This window comes from Bison bison, unplaced genomic scaffold (genome assembly GCF_000754665.1).
Source record: "Bison bison bison isolate TAMUID 2011002044 unplaced genomic scaffold, Bison_UMD1.0 scf7180017864092, whole genome shotgun sequence".
In the NCBI taxonomy this organism is placed as follows: Eukaryota; Metazoa; Chordata; class Mammalia; order Artiodactyla; family Bovidae; genus Bison; species Bison bison.
In genome coordinates, this window is record NW_011494664.1 from 3,656,862 (window position 1) to 3,663,130 (window position 6,269).

Genomic DNA, 6,269 nt, shown 5'->3' on the forward strand with positions numbered 1-6,269 from the left:
TGGAGAATCCCCAGGGACAGAGGAGCCTGGTGGGCCCCAGTCCATGGGGTCGCAAAGTTGAACACAACTGAGCAGCTAAGTACACACACGCTAAAAATATGCTACCAATATGATTAAACAACCAAAGCACTAGCTTCTTCACTGTGGCAGTATTTGCCTTAGCAAAGGATTAGAAATTATCCAAGTGTCAATACAAGGTCAATTAAAAACCTATAGCCCTAATCACACAAAGAAATTCTGTGCAGCTGCTTAAAAATTGAAGGAAAAACGTATGCATAATATGAAGTGGTCACCAAGAGTGTAAAAAGGTACAGAACAATATATGCAAGTATGTAACCCCTTATGTAATAGAGGTAGAATGGTGTAATAGGAAAATTATTTATATACATATTTGCTTAACTGTTAAAAATAAAGAAGAGAACGGATAACCAAGCACTGAGAAAAGCTGTTATCTAGGAGAAAGGGAGAACAGGGCAGAAGCAATACAGTGTCTAAGTTACTTCAAGCTGCTATAACAAAACACCATAAAGTGGGGGGCTTATAACAAAACACCATAAAGTGGGGGACTTATCAACAACAGAAGTTCATTCCTCTCAGCTCTGGAGGCTGGGAATCTGAGATCAGGATACCAGCCTGATCTGGCTCCGGTGAGAGCTCTCCTCAGGGCTGCAGGCTGCCAAAATCTGGTGCTGACCTCACATGGCAGGAAAAGGGTATCAGGGTAGTACTGGCCTCATAGAATCAAGGTCCCTTCTCTTCAGCTTTTTGGAAGAGTTTGTATAGAATTAGTATACTATCTTCCTTCAGTGTTTAGCAGAATTCACCAGTTTTCTGGAGTCTTATGGGAATGATCTTAACCAAATTTTGCATTTCTATAATGGATATAGAAATAATCAAATTATCTTTTTTTTTATTTTTAAGGGAGCTTTGGTAGTTTGTATCTTTCAAGGCATTTGTTCATTTCACCTAAATTGTCGAATTTATTGACAAAATATTTTTCAAAATATTCCCTTATTATTTTGATATCTGAAGTGATGTCACCTCTCTCATTCCTGGTCCTAGTAGTTCAGGGTTTTTTTTTTATTATTATTATTCCTTGAAAAATCCAGCTAGAGATTTATCAACAGTAATGATCTTCTCAAAGAACCAGTATTTGGCTTTACTGATTTTTATCTATGTTTTTGTGTGTTTTCTATTTTATTGATTTCTGCTTTGATCTCCATTACTTCCTTTATTTGGCTTGCCTTGTTTTAATTTGCTCTTTTTGCCTTAAGGTGGAAGCTGCATTCAATGGTTTGAGATCTTCTTTCTCCTCCAACAAATGTTAACTGAAGACAATGGAGTGCTATAAATTATAAAACAGAGTGAATTTGGTGCTATACATTTTCTTTAAGTGATATTTTAATAATATCCCACAAATTTTGATATGTTGCATTTTCATTTTAATTCAATTTAAAATATTTATAATGCCCTATTTATTTCTCCTTTGATTCATGAGTTCCTTAGAAGTATGTTATTTAGTTCATGAACACTGAATTTCCAGATATCTTGCAATTATATATTATCAATTTAATTTTATACCATCAAGCAATTTTCTGAAATCTCCCTTAATTCTTTGAAAGTGGTATCATTGGGAAGAGACAAATTCTTTGTACAGTAATCCTCCAGTCCTGAGGCAGTAGGGAAAGGTTGGAAGAGTCATTTTTTTTTAAAGTGACTGATCTATACTCCAGGTTTCCCTGGTAGCTCAGATGGTAAAGAATCTTCCTGCAATGCGGGAGACCTGGGTTCAATCCCTGGGTTGGGAAAATCCCCTAGAGGAGGGTTTGTCATGGAGAATTCCATGGACAGGGGGGCCTGGAAGGCTACAGTCCACGGGGTCGCAAAGAATCAGACACATGGATTCAATCCCTGGGTCAGAGAGATCCTCATGAGGAGGTCATAACAACCCATTCCAGTATTCTTGCTTAGAGAATTCCTATGGACAGAGGAGCCTGGCAGGCTACAGACCAAAGGGTCACAAAGAGTCAGACAGGAGTGAAGTGATTCAGCATGCACACACACTCTATACTCAGCTGCTTTCAACAGTTTGTAGCCCAACAGGAAATTAGTCCTATCCTAAGGTTATCCTGTAGACATCAAATGTTTGGATTTTGCAGATATGATTAAATTAAGGATCTTGAGGATTATCCCATCTGGGTCTAATCCAGTGAGAGATGGTTTTAAGAGAAGGGCAAGGGGAGATTTGAGACAGAGAAGAGGAAGGAGAAGACACAGACACACAGAGAGAAGATGATGGGAGAATGGAAGCAGAGACTAGAATGCAAGCCCAGGAATGCTGCAGCACCCACCAGAAGCTCAGGGAAGCACTGGCCTGGCAGTGAGCGCAGGCCTCCAAAACTGTGAGACAGAGAAAACTGTTGTTCCAAGCCATCAGTTTGCAGTAGTTTGTTACAGTAACCACAAGACACCAACACATCCTCATTCTATACCCTAACCAAACCTTAAGAATCTTTAACCTCCTCAGTGGTTTCTTATGTTTTTAATGTCAATTTTTCAGACCCATGCTTCTCCTTCTCCTCAGTGTGACTTTTAGAAAATGGAGCTAGTGACTCCTCTAGGTTACCACCATGTAAGAGAATACAGCCCATGCCCGTATATTCATCTATATACCCATCAAATGTGACCTAATGCCTATTATGTTCCAGGCACTATTCTTACATTGAGAATAATAGAAGTGAGCAAAACAGAGAAAAAGCCCTGTCCTCATGGAGTTTACACTAGTGGGGGTAGTCAGAAAATAAATAAAATCTACTGTATATGAGAGGGTGATAATTGGAGTGGAGAATAAGGATAGGTATCTGATTTAAAATAGGACAGTCAAGAAAGACTTTTCCAGCAGATGACAATGTAGAAGCCTGAGGAGGTGATGGAGCTTGTCTCCCACATATCTGAGGGCACAATTTCCAAGCAAAAAGAATCACAGAGGCAAGTTAATTGGAAATTAATTGGTAACTTGAAGAATATCCAGGAGGCCACTGTACCTGAGCAAAGAGACTCAGTGGAAAAGAAGAAAGAGAAAAGAACAGAAAGCTATTATCATGCAGAATCATTATAGAGACTTTAATCTGAGTGAGATGGAAGCTACTTAGAGATTTTTTTTTTTAAAGATTTTATGATATGAGCCATTTTTTTAAGTCTTTATGGAATTTGTTGCAACATTGTTTCTGTTTTATGTCTTTGCTTTTTGGCCCTGAAGCATGTGGAATTTTAGCTCCTGACCAGGGACTGAAACTTCACCTCCTGCATTCAAAGGAAAAGTCTTAACCACTGGACCCCAGGGAAGTCCTGCTACTAGGAATTTTAAGTGAAAAAGTGTTATGCTGTACTTCAACTAAAGATCACTACAATTACCACGTTGAGTTGGCAATGAGGCAAGGGTACCTTGTAAGGAGAGCAATTAAGCTGTGGCAGTAATCCCTCTGTGGCAGGACTGTGGCTTGCACTGGTGGTATTGGGAAAAAGTCAAATTTGGGGTGTACATTGATAGTAGAGTCATCAGGTTTTGTTCATAGATTGATTCTAGGGATGATGCAGAAGAGTGGAACCATATATGGCTCAAAGGTTTCTGGCCTGAGTAACCAGAAAGATGGACCAGACAGAGGGAGATATAGATTTGGGAGTTTAGTATAAACTGTGCTAAGTTTGAACTGTCTTCGCATTATCAACATGGAGATGTTAGGGAGGAAGCTGACACAAGAGCCTGGAACTTAAGGGAAAAGAAATCCAGGTTGGAGATATACATATGTGTTGTCAATATTTAGATGGTATGAATGAACCAAGTCTATATGAGATTATCACTCCAGTATTCCTGCCTGGAGAATCCCATGGACAGAGGAACCTGGCGGGCTACAGTCCATAGGGTTGCAAAGAGTCAGGCAATGAAATGACTTAGCACTCAGAGAGTAATTTCATGTTTGGGAAGAACAACTCTGGGACACTGCAGCATTCAGAGGTCAGGGAATTGCAGAAAATGTAGTGAAAAATGTTGAGGAGATTCAATCAATAAAATTGGAGGAAAATCCAGAAGCCAACAAGAAAAATGTTTCAAGGAAAAGGCAGTGATCTATTGTGTCAAATTCTCACAAGAGAAATCAGGTAACTGATTTTACACCATGGAAGCCATTGGTAGCTTTGACTAGAAAAGTTCCTACCTTGTGTCTTTATTTATTGTTTGCTTAACTTGGTTTTTTCTAAGAGGTAGAACTGTTCTAAAATCTCCAATTTTTTGTTGTATTTGTGTCAGTTAGTCCTAATGTTTCAAAAAAGTTTTTTCCTTTATATATGTCCATGAAATATAATTTGGCTCATATGTTTTCCAAACAGTTTAATCTTACTCGAACTTTCCTCTTAACAATAAAAAATTATTTTCCTGTTAAATGCCTTTATGTTGAATTATACTTTATCTTACTGTGATCTTTATGTTAATATGTTTTAAAATTACACCAAAATCAGGCAAAGTCCACAGATCCTGCAACAGAATTGAAAGGAAAATGTGAAGGACAAAGCAACTGAGTTAGAACCAAAAGCTCATTTTATTGTTCTGAGCAAATGTTTTCTCCAGCAGCAGAGGCCAAAACATAAATACACATTTTAGATTTCTATTCAAATCTAATACGTACCCCTACTCCCCATACACTGGGCTGGATGAAGCATAAGCTGGAATCAAGATTGCTGGGAGAAATATCAATAACCTCAGATATGCAGATGACACCACCCTTATGGCAGAAAGTGAAGAGGGACTAAAAAGCCTCTTGATGAAAGTGAAAGAGGGGAGTGAAAAAATTGGCTTAAAGCTCAACATACAGAAAACAAAGATCATGGCTTCTGGTCCCATCACTCCATGGCAAATAGATGGAGAAACAGTGGAAACAGTGGCAGACTTTATTTTGGGGGGGCTCCAAAATCATTGCAGGTGGTGACTGCAGCCATGAAATAAAAAGATGTTTACTCCTTGGAAGGAAAGTTATGACCAACCTAGATAGCATATTGAAAAGCAGAGACATTACTTTGCCAAAAAATGTCCATCTAGTCAAGGCTATGGTTTTTCCTGTGGTCATGTATGGATGTGAGAGTTGGACTATAAAGAAAGCTGAGTGCCGAAGAATTGATGCTTTTGAACTGTGGTGTTGGAGAAGACTCTTGAGAGTCCCTTGGACTGCAAGAAGATCCAACCAGTCCATCCTAAAGGAGATTAGTCCTGAATGTTCATTGGAAGGACTGATGCTGAAGCTGAAACTCCAATACTTTGGCCACCTGATGCAAAGAACTGACTCATTTGAAAAGACCCTGATGCTGGGAAAGATTGAAGACGAGAGGAGAAGGGGATGACAGAGGATGAGATGATTGGATGGCATCACCAACTCAACAGACATGAGTTGGAGTAAACTCCAGGAGTTGGTGACGGACAGGGAGGTTTGGCGTGCTGCAGTCCATGGGGTAGCAAAGAGTCGGACATGACTGAGCGACTGAACTGAACTGAACTGAACTCCCCATCTTCCATATCTCATGAGATATCTCCTTAAAAACTAATTACTCTGCTTCATGTTATGTTCATCTCCTGGTGCCCATAAGACTTTGTTCAAACCCTTTGTGGTAAAACCCATGAGAATCCACTCAATTCTATATAGTATGCATGTCTTGTTTGATCTTCCATGTCTATACATTCATTCATCATGGTTTTTCATAGTTCATGTTTTCCTTTTTCATGTATTTGCCTTCTTCTTTACCCATTCATCTTCTGAGACACTTAAATGTTTGTCTCTGCCAGTGTGACTTTCCATAGTCACAACTGGTCTCACCCACTCTTTCATTCTCTCAACAATATGTTGCTGCCTCTATAATAGCCATAATCTTGTTGCATTGCTCTTAATTGCTTCCTTCTTTTCTTGAGCAACTGCAGGACAGTGACTGCACCCAGAACAGGACCTGAGATACAGTGAGTGTTCAACAAATACTTGAAGAATCGAAAGAAATAATAATAATTGGTGACAGTGTCCGTTACTGTCAATCAAAATAACTACAGTAAACACTCTGTTTTAAAGGGTCTATGAATAGAGAACTGAACAAGATTAAGAAAAAAGTAGATGTTAAACTAGAATACTTAAGTGATATTTAATGAACAGAATGCCCTGGAAGCACCAAATAGTGCTTTACTTGGGAACATTTGTTTTAGTTCATCGTATAGTTTAGTCTTCAGTGTCATAAAT